This window comes from Capra hircus, chromosome 4 (genome assembly GCF_001704415.2).
Source record: "Capra hircus breed San Clemente chromosome 4, ASM170441v1, whole genome shotgun sequence".
Lineage (NCBI taxonomy): Eukaryota > Metazoa > Chordata > Mammalia > Artiodactyla > Bovidae > Capra > Capra hircus.
In genome coordinates, this window is record NC_030811.1 from 95,798,680 (window position 1) to 95,814,863 (window position 16,184).

At 39.0% G+C, this 16,184-nt stretch overlaps 1 protein-coding gene across 1 annotated transcript in view; it reads left to right on the plus strand.

The window, feature by feature from the left end:
* Nucleotides 1-16,184, plus strand: part of ISPD (isoprenoid synthase domain containing) — a 368,609-nt gene that overhangs the window by 197,878 nt on the left and 154,547 nt on the right. The window lies entirely within an intron of this gene.

Here is a 16,184-nt window from a genome sequence, read left to right on the forward strand (position 1 = left end):
TCATGCCCTAAAGGTGAGTTCCATGATTGCTACTGACTGTGGAAATCCAAATTCCTCATGTGACTGATTTTAACAGAAATATGGATGTTTTCATTTAGATTTTTAGGAACATCATGAAGCGTTCCCAGTGCTGGAGGTCTCTAAGGCTCTATAGGATGGAGACAAAGTCAAAGTTCTGTTTGGCTCCCTGTTCGTCTCTCCATGTTCACTTGCTTAGAAATTTCATTCATATCAACTCTTTGGCCAACTCTTTTGTGATCCCATGGATTGTAGCCCACCCTGCTCCTTTGTCCATGGAATTTTCTAGACAAGACTACTGGAGTGGGTTGGCATTTCCTCATCTTCCTGACCCAAGGATCAAACCTGCATCTTTTGTGTCTCCTGCATGGGAAGGTGGATTTTTTACTTCTGAGCCACCTGGGAAGCCTCATTTATATCATGTTCCCAGGTATTCTAAAGAGGCAGAATGGTACTGTAAAGAGAGGAAAGGCTTGAATTCAGAATACCTTGTTTCTTTGGTCAAGTGAATTCACTTTTCTGAGACTTGCTTTCCTCCTTTTAGAAATGAGGCTACTATAGCCCTACTTTATTGTCAGGGTTAAAATGATTAAATATAGTTCATGTTACAGTCCTAGCCTTTGGCAGCCATGCAGTGTTAGTTTCATTTAATAGCCTAGCTCCTGCTCTTTCCAGTTTTGATGAGATGAATCAAAGCTCACTGCTGCTGCTCTAATCTGATTCCTGAGCTTCAGTTCTACATTGTTCAGCATTTTATTAGGTACTTCCATTTGAGTACTTGACTGTCCTCTCACAGCTAGCGTATCAGATCTATCACAAAACAAATTCCGCATCAATTGTCTTCTCTTAGAGGCAGTACAATTGTGGCAGATACCCAGGTGGGAATCTGTGTCATCACTGAATTTTCCTCTACTTTCCTCTGCCTCTCTTCATTAAATACACACATTCTCTCTCTCTCAAAGCTTTTAAATTGTTAATTTTTATAGTTTATTGCTTCTCTTCTTTTCATAGCTATTTGTAAGGCCTCCTCAGACAACCATTTTGCCTTTTTGCATTTCTTTTTCTTGGGGATGGTTTTGATCCCTGCCTCCTGTACAATGTCACGATGGGCATCTGGTCCCATCAGTTCATGGCAAGTAGATGGGGAAGGAATGAAAAGAGTGTCAGACTTTATTTTTTGGGCTCCAAAATCACTGCAGATGGTGATTGCAGCCATGAAATTAAAAGACGCTTACTCCTTGGAAGAAAAGTTATAACCAACCTAGACAGCGTATTAAAAAGCAGAGACATTACTCTGCCAACAAAGGTCTGTCTAGTCAAAAGTATGGTTTTTCCGGGAGTCATGTATGGATATGAGAGTTGGACTACAAAGAAAGCTGAGCACCGAAGAATTGATGCTTTTGAACTGTGGTGTTGGAGAAGACTCTTGAGAGTCCCTTGGACTGCAAGGAGATCCAACCAGTCCATTCTGAAGGAGATCAGCCCTGGGATTTCTTTGGAAGGACTGATGCTGAAGCTGAAACTCCGATACTTTGGCCACTTGATGTGAAGAACTGACATTTGAAAAGACCCTGATGCTGGGAAAGATTGAAGGCAGAAGGGGACGACAGAGGATGAGATGGCTGGATGGCATCACTGACTCAGTGAACATGCTGCTGCTGCTGCTAAGTCGCTTCAGTCGTATCGGGCTCTGTGCAACCCCATAGATGACAGCCCACCAGGCTCCCCCGTCCCTGGGATTCTCTAGGCAAGAACACTGGAGTGGGTTGCCGTTTCCTTCTCCAATGCATGACAGTGAAAAGTGAAAGTGAATTTGAGTAAATTCCAGGAGTTGGTGATGGACAGGGAGGCCTGGCATGTTGCAGTCCATGGGGTCTCAAAGACTTGGACATGACTGAGCTACTCTACTGAACTGAACTGGTAGTTTATTGCAACTATTGTATCTCAATCTAAGTCCTTTGTATTACTTCCATAAGTATTCGAATTCAGTTTTCTGTTGACCTCTGTAAAGTTCCATTTCATCCTAGTAAATGCCAGATATTTTTGGCTACCTAGCATTCTTTATCAAGCTAAGGGAAAAGATGGACAATCTTCTATGTAGGAAGGAAACGTCTATGAAAATTAGCTTTAGAATATTATTTTTATAAGTTAGTATACCATAAAAATTGTACAATGTTCACTTTAAACAGGACAGTTGTCACTCTATAATATTTGCTTACCCACTATTTTCCCATTGCATAGGTAGAGTCAGCATGGTGATATTAGGGTTATTACTAACCTTCATGGGAAAATGGCATAACACATCTAGAATCTGAATCCTTGGGGTGGAGCAAACCTCTGGAAAGGTAAAGAATGCTGCCTTCTTTGAGAGCCAAGTAAATTGTCACCAGATTCTTGAATTGTCCTGTGAATGATTGTTAAAGGCTTCATCTGTTTTCCTTCTGATGCTCCTTTGCCTCTAAACAAACAAATATCAATAGCTCTGAAGAAGATATTATAGTTGTAAAATAGAAGAGTCTAGATATCTGGGGACACAATTTTGACATTAATGAGAAAAATATATACACACAGGTAGATACAGTGTATGGGTATGTAAGTGTAAATATATATGCAGACTTATGTACATATATATGTAAGTGAAAAGATATGTGAACCTTTTTTTTTTTCAGTTACATGTATATGTATTGTTGTTGTTCAGTCTCTCAGTCGTGTCCAACTCTTTGCAACCCCATGGACCGCAGTATGCCAGGCTTCCCTGTCCTTTACCATGTCCCAGAATTTGCTCAAACTCATGTCCATTTAATCATGATGCATGATGCCATCCAACCATCTCAGCCTCTGTCGTCCCCTTCTCCTCCTGCCTGCAGTCTTTCCCACCGTCAGGGTCTTTTCCAATACGTCGGCTGTTTGCATCAGGTGGCCAAAGTATTGGAGCTTCAACTTCAGCATCTGTCCTTCCAATGAATATTCAGGACTGATTTCCTTTATGATTGACTGGTTTGATGTCCTTGCAGTCCAGGGAACTCTCAAGACTCTTCTCCAACACCAGAGTTCAAAAGCATCAATATATGTATGCTGCTGCTGCTGCTAAGTCATTTCAGTCCTGTCCAAATCTTTAGGACCCCATGGACTGCAGCCTACTTGGCTCCTCCATCCATGGGATTTTCCAGGCAAGAGTACTGCAGTGGGTTGCCATTGCCTTCTCTGCAATATATATATATATATGTCTGCAAACTATATTATATGAACCACCTTTTGGCTTCTGTGGTGGCTCAATGGGTACAGAATCCTCCTGCAATACAGGAGATACAGGAGATGTGGGTTTGATCCCTGGGTAAGGAAGATCCCTTGGAGGAGGAAATGACAACCCCACTCCAGTATTTTTTCCTGGGAAATCCCATGCGCAGAGTAGCCTGGCAGCCTACAGTCCGTGGGTCACAAGAGTCGGACATGACTTTGCAATTAATCCACCATTATGTGAACCAGGCAGCTCTAAGGCTATGGTGTGTCTACTTTGCTTCTATTGGAATTACTTCTCTAGAAGATTAAACCAAGAAAAAAACTACCTTACCATGGTTTTTGTTTTTTTTTTCATAAGGCTTTTGTTAAGCACTCTTAAGTTCTAAGAAAAATCAATTCCTTTGCTTCCCTCAACAGATAGATTTTATTTATTAGAAAATAAATGCAAAGTGGCAATTAGAGTCATAGAAAAGTATCTCCAATTTTATTCTGGGGCAATGTGATTCAATGGTTATTGAATCCATGCATAAAAAATGGCAACCCACTCTAGTATTCTTGCCTGGAAAATTCCATGGACAGAGGAGCCTGATGGGCTAGTCCCTGAGGTTGCAAAGAGTCAGATATGACTCAGCGACTGAGCACAGAGCACATTGTAAATGGTTACAGTCCTATTTTGTCTGGCTGAAATTTAGTACAGGGGTCCTTTTTCCTGTAGCAAGGTTTATCAACTTTGATTTTCAGTCCATCTGAAGAGGGGAAGACTTGGTAGGAATCAGCCAGATGAAGAGTAAAATTGTGGTTGAGTAGGTGTTGGTGAGGGTTTTTTGGTTAAGGTTGTTGTCTGCAGTGCCATCATGTTTTACCGTATAGGGATGAGTATTCAGAAGAAGCGGAACTGAAGGTCAGTTTAGCTGGGACATTTGTTTGGTGAAAACGTTAGGTCATGTTCTCAGTGCGAAGAAACTGACGTCAGACCTGCAGAACTGATGAAGCCCACATGTCTCTTCTATTATATTCTTATGTAGACACAGACAGTATTTTTGGAATTCCCCATTAGCTGTCATTCAGTAATCATTCAAAAGGTATATGTGGCTTCCTTCATCTGGAGCTTCATCTGGAGCATCTACCTCTTGGAGGGAGCTAAGTACTAATGCAATGGATAGGTAATGGTGCTGGGTTCTAAGTATTTAGGATGATTAGATTTTAGTTTTAGTTCTGCAGGAGTCTTGGTTTTTCAAAGATTAACTTCTCCCTGGCTTTTATGAAAGCAAAATGAGTTAGGGAATACTTAGTGTAGGAAGATAAGCTGGCACAGGTAGAAGCAGCTGCTTTAACATCTATGTAAAGAAAGGAGCAAAATTTTAGCATGAAGAGTAGGACAAGTAATTGGGGTTTTATTTTGGAAAAACTAAGATATTTATTAAAATAATTTTGTCTTCTGTTTTTAAAATTTAGGTTATGTTTGCAAAAATAAACTTTTTTGAACGACCTTGTAAACATTTATATGGTAATATGTACACAATAAACTGTGGAAAATTCTGAAAGAGATGGGAATACCAGACCACCTAACCTGCCTTTTGAGAAATCTGTATGCAGGTCAGGAAGCAAGAGTTAGAACTGGACATTAAACAACAGACTGGTTCCAAACAGGAAAAGGAGTACGTCAAGGCTGCATATTGTCACCCTGTTTATTTAACTTATATGCAGAGTACATCATGAGAAACGCTGGACTGAAAGAAGCACAAGCTGGAGTCAAGATTGCCAGAAGAAATATCAATAACCTCAGATATGCAGACACCACCCTTATGGCAGAAAGTGAAGAGGAGCTAAAAAGCCTCTTGATGAAAGTGAAAGAGGAGAGCGAAAAAGTTGGCTTAAAGCTCAACATTCAGAAAAGGAAGATCATGGCACCTGGTCCCATCACTTCATGGGAAATAGATGGAGAAACAATGAAAACAGTGTCAGACTTTATTTTTTTGGGCTCCAAAATCACTGCAGATGATGACTGCAGCCATGAAATTAAAAGACACTTACTCCTTGGAACAAAAGTTATGACCAACCTAGACAGCATATTCAAAAGCAGAGACGTTACTTTGTCGACTAAGGTCCGTCTAGTCAAGGCTATGGGTTTTTCCTGGGGTCATGTATGGATGTGAGAGTTGGACTGTGAAGAAGGCTGAGTGCTGAAGAATTGATGCTTTTGAACTGTGGTGTTGGAGAAGACTCTTGAGAGTCCCTTGGACTGCAAGGAGATCAACCCTGGGATTTCTTTGGAAGGAATGATGCTAAAGCTGAAGCTCCAGTACTTTGGCCACCTCATGTGAAGAGTTGACTCGTTGGAAAAGACTCTGACACTGGGAGGGATTAGGGGCAGGAGGAGAAGGGGACGACCGAGGATGAGATGGCTGGATGGCATCACGGACTCGATGGGTGTGAGTCTGAGTGAACTCCGGGAGTTGGTGACGGACAGGGAGGCCTGGCGTGCTGCGATTCATGGGGTCAGAAAGAGTTGGACATGACAGAGCGACTGAACTGAACTGAATGACTTCCTTCAAGGACATCTTTGAATATTTTCAGTTTTTAAAAAAGTATTTATTACTGTCGTGTTCAAAGTACTTTTTTGGACCATCTATTTGGTCATCCTTCTTATATTCATTTTATGTGTCTTAAGTAGCCTAATTTTGCTAGGTTCTTAATTGTTGATGTTAAGTATGATTTAAAGAGTTTAATCAACGTTAATTTGATCAACTTAGAAAACCTTTTGTTTTGATAAGTATAACGAAATTATAGTTATAGTCAATTATTAGAATTTTCCAAATTTCTGTAGTCAACTGGAGACTGACAGATGGCAAAAGAGGTGCCAGCATTAAAGTGGGCAGAGGTAGTCGGGTGGATCACTTTGTATGAATTCTCAGTGAGTCTGTGTGCCTTAGGATGGCATTTGTTATCCTATGCCACCTTTCAACTGTGAGCCCCTAGGAACACATATTTGGACAATAAGCACATCTTATACTCGTCTACGCTCTACCTGAAAGAAAAAAAAAGTCTTTTCTAAACTAGAAACTGGTTGGCATGAAGGAATTTAAAAAATTTAGATCCCTTTCTGTGTTTTGTAACAAGAAAAAACTTATGAACAGTAAAAAAAAAAAAAAGCTTTCTTTCATAAAGTTGTGTAGGAATTGTGTTTAAGAATCCTTCTCAGATGTGATTTCTGATGCTGTTTAGTCTATCACGTAAGTTATCAAGGGGCCAAGTTTTTTTATCCTGAGTTGACTGAAGTTTTTGTTAGCCTCTCTTTCTTGTGGTTACCAGGGAGTATAAGGTACTGGTAGTAGCTTTTTCAGATTGCAGCTGTCAAGAGGGTCATCTGAAAGCTCTTTTTGGAATCATCTGAAATAGTAGCTTTCAACGTGGGACATGTTCATTTCTCTGTTTTCTACTCTTATTGTTTGCTTTTGTTCACTGTGTACATAATGATAAATCTTTAGAAAAGCCCATAAAATAAATTTGCTAAAATTTATTATGTTTATTAAAATTTACTATTTTAATAAAGTAGCAAACTAGTAAAAGGTAAAGTCACAAAATTTCTGATATAAAAATCACTTCAAAAAAAAAAAAAAAACCTATGTAGGCTTTTACTTAAACTCTTTAAGACACTAAAGTGCTAAGAGTCTTGAATCGTAGCCTGAATCTGCTTAGAAATTAATGATCAGAGAGGTATTTTTTTCCCCAACAATGGAAAAGAGAGTTCAGGAGACAGAACTAAACACAAAGCAATTTTCCATCCAAGTTTATGTAAAGCCAGTTGTGAAACTGTCAAAAAAATATTTTCCAGGTCCAAAAAGTAAAATAGAGATTCTAATTTATTTGGATCTGGCAAGATTTTCATAAAACATTCTATAATACCACTATCAGATGAGATTACGTGCATGCTTATTCATTTCAGTCGTGTCTGACTTTGCGAATCCAACGACTGCAGCCTGCCAGGCTCCTCTGTCCATGGGATTCTCCTGGCAGAAATTCTGGAGTGGGTTACCATGCTCTTCTCCAAAGGATCTTCCCCACCCAGGAATCGAACCCAAGTCTCATGGCTCTCCTGCATTGCAGGCATATTCTTTACTGCTGAGCCCCAGGGGATTAGATGAGATTAAGGAGAGTATATTCTTACTGCATAAACATAGCTGATCATGTAATAGGCACCAGAGAAATGTTTAATTTTTAAAAGCAGAAGAAAATTGGCTACAAATCTAAATGGAAATTTGAAATTGAGAAACCAAGAAAACTCTTTAATTTTACTTGATAAAACAGTTTATCACTTTCCTCAGAAAAATGATTTTATGGTAATTATCTGGATGATTACTGTAGGACTCTACTTTCCTCTGACAATGCAGGCAGTCATTTTATTGGTGCTTTAGAAGAGATAGGAATCTTTTCATGAATTTACTTAAGCAAAAAACATAAATTCCCATATGGAATTTTAATGCTTTGAAAAACATAAATAAACTTTCAAAAGTGCCTAATTTAGTTCTGGTTCTCAGGAAGTAGCTTATTGACATAACAGATCAGAATACATGATCTTTAAAATACTTCAAAATGTTTAATATTTGAACATGTCAGCAAATAAAAAAAAAATAGAAAGCCAACATCAATGGACACTTGATACATTCACATCTGGGGAACTGTCACAGAGATGTAAATTGTTTCCAGAAGGTTCCATGCTCACCAGGGGCAGAGCCAGGAACAGAATCAATCCAATGTGCAGTTTATCATATACACTTGTTACTCTTATGCTCTCATGAATGTGTTAAATAATAAGATGGAAAAAGATTAAAAATATACATATACCCAAATATATGTGTTTAACATTTCTTCCTAATAAAGAACAAAGGACAATTGGAGAAACATATTGATTCCTTATTTTAAATGCTAATAGTTTCTTACTTTAGCTTCACAGGGTACTGAGCCTTTATTGAAGTTAAGTTATAAAAACTCTGTGATCTTGTTAAATTTCTTAACAGAACCTATCATGTATGTTTTTCACTTTCTCTTCTTGTTCTGTGTATTTCATCCTGTTAACTGTACAACTATTGGACTAAGATGTAAGATGTGTTTTTTGTTAAGATTTATTTTTGAGGTAAAATTTCTTACAAGACAAACAGAGAGAGTACTTCCTATTGTAATTCTTACTGCCTCCGTATTGGGTTTACTTTTTACCAAGCACAGTTTACCTTTGAACAATATTGATTTGAACTGTGCAGGTCCACTTGTGCAGATTTGTTTCAGTAGTTAAATGCTATAATACTACACCACCCTAATTGGTTGAATGTGTGGATGCTGAGGAACTGTGGGACAGAGGAGGAATCACATATTTGGAGGGCTGACTCTAAGTTGTGTCGATTTTCAACCATACAAAGGGTTGGTACCCCTAACTCCCACATTTTTCAAGAATCAGCTATGTATGTTTCAGGTCTCTAGTTTATTTATATTTATTTTTGAATGGATTTGTGTGTGTGTGTGTGTGTGTGTGAGAGTGAGTGTTTAATAGTCAATGAATAACCTAGGGTTTCAGCCCAATTCCCCTTTCTACTCCTTTCTTAGTGAAAAATGAAAGTGTTAGTCACTCAACTGTGTCTGGCTCTATGTAACCCCATGGACTGTAGTCTGCCAGGCTCCTCTGTTCATGGAATTCTCCAGGCAAGAATACTGGAGTGAGTAGCCATTCCCTTTTCCAGGGGATCTTCCCAGCCCAGGGATCAAACCCAGGTCTCCCACATTGCAGGCAGATTCCTTACTCCTTTCTTAACCATGTTGCTCTTGTAGCCTTATGGATACCTTGATTTTTCCCTTAGAAAATTCCAACTTTATCATATGTTAAATGTTTATGATGTCATCACTTGAGATATATTAAAGTTTTCTCTCTCATGTTTATACACAGCTTCTGTGGTAGAAGTACAATCACTTCCACAGAATTCTTCAAATGTTTTCATTTGTTTTCTTTGTATATAGTGAGTTTGGGTGTTTCCTGTCTAAATCAATAATAAAATCTAAATAAATACTAGTTTAAAATACCTTTAGAACCTTTTAGCAATTTCAGTCATGACGGGATTCATGTCCAACACAAAGATGAGAAATGATGAAGTCATTTCTTGTAGGAGGTGTTGAATAGAAAGAATTGACTGTTTTTTTAAGTTTTAGGAGATACTTGCTTCTGGCCAAATGGTTACTGGAAAGTTTGTGTTATGGGATATGGAAATTACCTAAGATTAATTGTGATGGACGTGTAACTGGTGATGTATAAAGAACTGATTCTCACAGGACATACTTTCTGGTAATCTTTCTTTTAGTGAATAAAGGTTGTTTATTTTCAGATAGAATGATGTTCTAATGGATGTACAAATAGAATGAATTCCAGAGGACTCTTGCTTGGTTTTCTGATTAATATTTTTTTTTATTGATTACCTACGGGGTTTTGGAGTCACTATTTAATTATCTATTTTAAGTAGTTTACTAAACTTGGTCAGATGAGCAAAGTTGTTTGTGAATTTATTTGGCGCTGCTGTTCTAGTAAATGAGTTTATAGAATTTAACATGAAATGCACAGAAGCAAAGTAAATGAAAGTAGCCGCCTTTATAAGAGGCTTACATGAATTTTATCTCTTGAAAAGGAAATGAACAATTGGTTTGGTCATTCAGTTTTTCAAAAATATGCCTGGGGATTTCTTTCATTAGATTTGTGTGTGTGTGTGTGCGTACGCACTGGATTCTATTTTACACAGTGGAAATGCCTTTAGTTTATGTTATGCTATTTCTTTACAAAGATGGGACCAAATGTATTTCAGTATCATTTATTATTTTAAAATTACATGTTATACTTCAGTAATTAATTATAAATTAACTAATACAGATGTTAATATGGACATAGCCAAACCTGGCTTTGTTTATAATATCTAAAAAAATTTTACTTCATGAGAAATATAAATTATATTATTATAAGGGAGATGTTTAATAGAAAGAATTGGCGTTTAAGTTCTAAATTTTGGGCATGGTAAAGAAGTGACCCTGGAGTAGTATTCAAGGTACAAGTATTAGATGAGTCAATAACATAACTATTGACCTTGCCAAGTTATTTCATGTCTCTGAACTTTAGGTCAGAATTTTTATTTGTAAAGGAGTGGGATGTGCTTGATTGGATCTAAGTAGTTTCTCTTTCTAAAAATATTGTCTATACTACAGGATTTTATGACATCTTTTACTTTTGTATGATCCGCAGTGGATGTCTTTTACATAAAGATATGGTAGAGCAATTTTGGATGATGATAGTCATGTTCCCCACTCCAGTTCTCTTGCCTGGAGAATCCCATGGACTGAGGAGTCTGGAAGGCTGCAGTCCATGGGATCGCTGAGGGTCAGACACGATGGAGTGACTTCACTTTCACTTTTCACTTTCATGCATTGGAGAAGGAAATGGCAGCCCACTCTAGTGTTCTTGCCTGGAGAATCCCAGGGACGGGGGAGCCTGGTGGGCTGCCGTCTATGGGGTCGCACAGAGTTGGACACAACTGAACAACAGACTGGTTCCAAATAGGAAAAGGAGTACGTCAAGGCTGTGTATTGTCACCCTGCTTGTTTAACTTCTGTGCAGAGTACATCATGAGAAATGCTGGACTGGAAGAAGCACAAGCTGGAATCAAGATTGCCAGGAGAAATCTCAATAACCTCAGATATGCAGATGACACCACCCTTATGGCAGAAAGTGAAGTGAAATGAAAGTCACTCAGTCGTGTCCGACTCTTTGCAACCCCACAGACTGCATAGTCCATGGGATTCTCCAGGCCAGAATACTGGGGTGGGTAGCCTATTCCTTCTCCAGGGGATCTTCCTGACCCAGGAATCGAACCGGTGTCTCCTGTGTTGCAGGTGGATTCTTTACCAGCTGAGCTATCAGGGAAGTCAAAAAGCTTCTTGATGAAAGTGAAAGTGGAGAGTGAAAAAGTTGGCTTAAAGCTCAACATTCAGAAAACGAAGATCATGGCATCTGGTCCCATCACTTCATGGGAAATAGATGGGGAAACTGTCAGATTTTATTTTTGGGGGCTCCAAAATCACTGCAGATGGTGACTGCAGCCATGAAATTAAAAGACTCTTACTCCTTGGAACAAAAGTTATGACCAACCTAGATAGCATATTCAAAATCAGAGACATTACTTTGCCGACTAAGGTCCGTCTAGTCAAGGACCTTGGTTTTTCCTGTGGTCATGTATGGATGTGAGAGTTGGACTGTGAAGAAAGCTGAGTGCCGAAGAATTGATGCTTTTGAACTGTGGTGTTGGAGAAGACTCTTGAGAGTCCCTTGGACTGCAAGGAGATCCAACCAGTCCATTCTGAAGAAGATCAGCCTTGGGATTTCTTTGGAAGGAATGATGCTAAAGCTGAAGCTCCAGTACTTTGGCCACCTCATGCGAAGAGCTGACTCATTGGAAAACACTGTGATGCTGGGAGGGATTGGGGGCAGGAGGAGAAGGGGATGACAGAGGATGAGATGGCTGGATGGCATCACTGACTCGATGGACGTGAGTCTGAGTGAACTCCAGGAGTTGGTGACAGACAAGGACGCTTGGCGTGCTGCAATTCATGGGGTTGCAAAGAGTCAGACACAGCTGAGTGACTGAACTGAAGTGACTTAGCAGTAGTAGCATAGTCATGTTAAATTGAATCAGGTGGTAGGATATTCCTTTTTTTGAATGATTATTGATCACTCTGTACTTTAATGCTTATCATAAGACTCATGGAGTTTTAAAAATTGTTTGTCTTGTATTTTTTTCTCTCTTATTTATCTTCCTGTTCTCATTGTCTGGCTTTTTAAAAAAATTGGGTTAAGTCTACCTCTTCCATTTTGGCACCTACCCCTCTTTTTTTTTTTTTTTCCTGGTCTCTTTAACAAGAGTTGCAAGATTAGTTTTTCTTCCCATCTCTCAAGAAATCTGTCCCTCCATGTGTAGCCAGCTCCTGCCCAAAAGTGATTTCATAATCACTAAAACTCACACCAGTGCTGTTTCTTACTAATTCATTTTAAACTGACTTTAAGTGCTGTCTAGGTAGTGCTTTAGAGCCTCCCTGCTGGCTCAGTGGTAAAGAACACACTTGCCAGTGCAGGAGCCGCGAGTTTGATTCAGGGATTGGGAAGACCCCCTGGAGAAGGAGATGTAGCCCACTCCAGTATTCTTGCCTGGAAAATTCCATGGACAGAGGAGTCTGGCGAATTACAGGCTGTAGTCCATGGGGGTCACAAAAGAGTTGGGCAGTACTTAGTGACTAATTAAAAAAAATGTTAGCACTTTACAGGGAACTATCCTACTCTCTTGATTAATTAATTGCTTAATATAAATTCATATAACATTCATTTAATATCTCTGTGTCAGGTATTTTGACATACGTGTAGCTTATTTAATAACATAACATGTTTAAAAACATCATTAGAAGAATAAGGCATTTCCATATATGCTAATTTTCTAGATTTTATTAGGTAAGGTAATAATTTTGTTTTGGTATTTTTGTTTTTATAAATGAAGATTCCTTACAATAAGAAATTAATTATATGATGGAAATTAGCCTGGAATGTGACCCAGTGGCTGGCAGGGCATAGGACCCTGGTCACTATCTGTCTACTACTCCAAGGTAAGAACTTTAACTTGGTCTGTTGGAGAAAGGGGCAGTTTAGCCCAGAGTAGAATGTCAGGATAGATCTTAAGTATAAGGGAGAAAGCTGAAATTTGAAAACTGATATTTGAGTGAGGTCTGAGTTTCTGAGGATTAAGAGGAAGAGCATTTCTATTTGGAAACAGTAGCGCACAGAGTGGTTAGACTGGAAAGAGCCAGCATATCAGAAGCAGAGAATGCGTTACACAGTGGGGAGAGTTATGATGTGAACTTCACAGGTGCAGGTCAAGTTTGAGGTCTGTGACGGAGCACTGCACAGTGGAAAGTGGTGTCATCAGTGCTACATTGTGTACGTCATTTTGGATGCAGCACAGAGAATGGGCTGAAGTGGTCCAGAGGGATTTCTTGGTGCATTTGACTTCATTTAGAGGCTATTGGAATAAGTCTAAAAATCAGTGGTGGTGGCTAGGACTAGGGGAGTTGTACAGTGAATGGGCAGAAATATAATCAAGATATGTTTAAGAGATAGAAGTACTAAGGTTCAGTGAATAGGGGCTTCTCTGCTGGCTCAGATGGTAAAGAATCTGCCTGCAGTGCAGGAGACCCAGATTTGATCCCTGGGTCAGGAAGATCCCCTGGAGAAGGGAATGGCTCCCCACTCCAGTACCCTTGCCTGGAGAATTCCATGGACAGAGGAGCCTGGTGGGCTACATACAGTCCACGGGGTCACAAAGAGTCGGATATGACTGAGTAACACTTTCACTTTTTTTCTTTAATAGGAATGGCAGTATAATCTGCAATTTTACGTCATGTGAAATTGAGTAAATAAAAGCAAAATAGATGACGTTAGAGAAGGATTTTTTGATTTGTTTCTGAAAGCTTAATAGGCAGACGATATATCATGAATTTGTTGGCAGAAATAATTAGAACGATTTCACTCATATCCAAAAGCTTTCCAGGCATTTGTGTGTTGGTGTTTTATATTCGTGTGTGTGTGTTTGTACAGAAGTTATTAATCCTAAAACCTACTTGAGAAGGCAAGCCACTTTCCTCCAAGGTCTCCTTAATAGTAGAATTTTTATAGAATTCAGGTTATAGGCACAATTTTAAATATCTTTCATATTATAATGCTTTTGCCAAGTCTTATATAGTGTTTGTATGATATGTTTTTTTTTTTTTACAAAATTTTCTCTGTTCTAATGCTATACACTCTGAGAAAAAGCAAAAACAATAAAACAAATTCTTGTCTGTGGGTTGCCGGGGTCCAGCCCCGGTGGATCCAGGGAATTCGAAGGGTGGACGGTGTTGGCGTGGAAAGACTTGTTTATTTATTAATATAAGATTAGATTAAGAAACTATAGTGTAGTAAGAAGATTAAGTGGAGGAAGAGGGCTGAATAGCTTGGTTTACGCGGAAGACCAATAAAATTCCAGACAAGGAATTTGCACCATCTATGTTGGGCCATCGACACCCGCTTGAATATCTAAGGGTGCCTTGCCTTAAGCTCCCTTTCGCACGGGTCTTAACAGCCAGGGCAAATAAGTAGACCTGGCGAGCCTCCGCGCCCCAGATGGAAATTCAGCCTGAAATTAAAGAGCAGAGCAGAGGGAGGGAAAGGGAGAGAAAAAGAGAGAGAGAGAGACACGGGGGGGGGGGGGGGGGGAGCCAGATTCCCAAGAAACCAGGCCAAGAGACTAGTTCGAGAAACTGGTCCCATCCTTTATTGTTCAGAAGGCCTTTTATACTTTTGATAAAATATGGAGATCAATGGGTAACACAAAATTATGTAGCATTCGCAACCCAGATTCTTTCCGTATATCATTTTGTATACAAAAGGTCTCAGGTGATTTACATTATCTTCTGGCCTAGAGGCTTGTTAACACTTTTTGGCTCTCTTTCTTAATGAATGTTAATTTTGTTTCCCCTGAAGTGTTTTTCTTTAATCTACATCTCCTTAAAGCAGTAAAGTTACATCTCTATAGAACAAAGGTGCAGTGGGTTATAACAAAGAAGGTACTTAACTCAAAGATCTAATGTTGTTAATACAAGGTCTACTACTTGTTTTTCTATATACCAACTATATCTAAAAGTAAAGGATATGAAAATTTAGCAGCAAGCATTGACTCAACAAATGAAACTTTTAATCAGTCCTATTCTAAAGATTTTGACTCCTCGGAAGCTCCTACATTCCTAGGATGTTTTAAGCTTCCTGTGCCTCCTGCGGTCAGGAGGCCTCAAACAATCACATGCGCAGCTGTAGGAGTCCTGCAGGCAGGCTAGAAAGCCATCAGAGGGGTTTTTGGATTGAAACAGTCTTTCAAATGCAGAAGACTAAAGCCCTGAATTGACTTTTTCCAGAGAATGTCAGAAGAGTGGAAAAGCAGAGCACAAAAGCCGGCAGATTTCTGTTGGGGTACATGCTTAGGAATTTCCAGAGGGGCCCCTGAAGTCTGAGCACGCCTTGCGTATGTCAGCTTCCTTCCTCATGACCTTATCACAGGCGGGATTCCTCACACTGGCTCCTGGCAGTGGGTTGCTTCATTAGAGACACGAAGATGGTAAGAATATTCCCAAGCCTGTGCACTGTTCCCTTGGGATAAAAATCTATAGCTACCTACAAATAGATTACTTTGGCAGTTTTCTAGAAACTCGACTGTTCTTTTATTGAAAGAACAAAAAGATGATGGAATCAGTGCAAAAAGCTTCTTGTTCCAAACATGCTTTGGCTTGAATGCTACTTGCAATAAGTTTATATGTGAATCTTTTTGAAAAGTATAGTATGATTAAATTTTCCAGACACCACAGGTTTTATTTTATGGGTTTCTGAAGTTGATACTCACTGTAGTCAAATGCTGGGCTATTTTATCCACTGGTACCTGCTAAAGTAAAATGAACTAGTGTTGCCAAGATAGTTCTAGTGTCAGTAATGGAAAATTCTTATTTTGGAATGACAGGATTGTTAAGTCTGCATGTCTCTTCTGAGTACTGTGAGTATTATACCCATTTCTTGATCCTTTCAGAAGTAACTGTGCCTGTCTTTTTGAAAAACTTAATGTGCTTACTGTAATAACTGAGTTCTTAGATTTTGGCTCAACCAATGAGAATATAACTGATCTTGTGTTTCTTGTTCTTCCCATTTGTAAGAAATGCAACACTCACTACATTCATAATTCTCAGAACCTAACTCTCACCCCAAATATAGCCTGTTAATACATATTATTAGTATAATTATGCTAATGTTAGTAATAAGACACATTGAATGTTTGAAA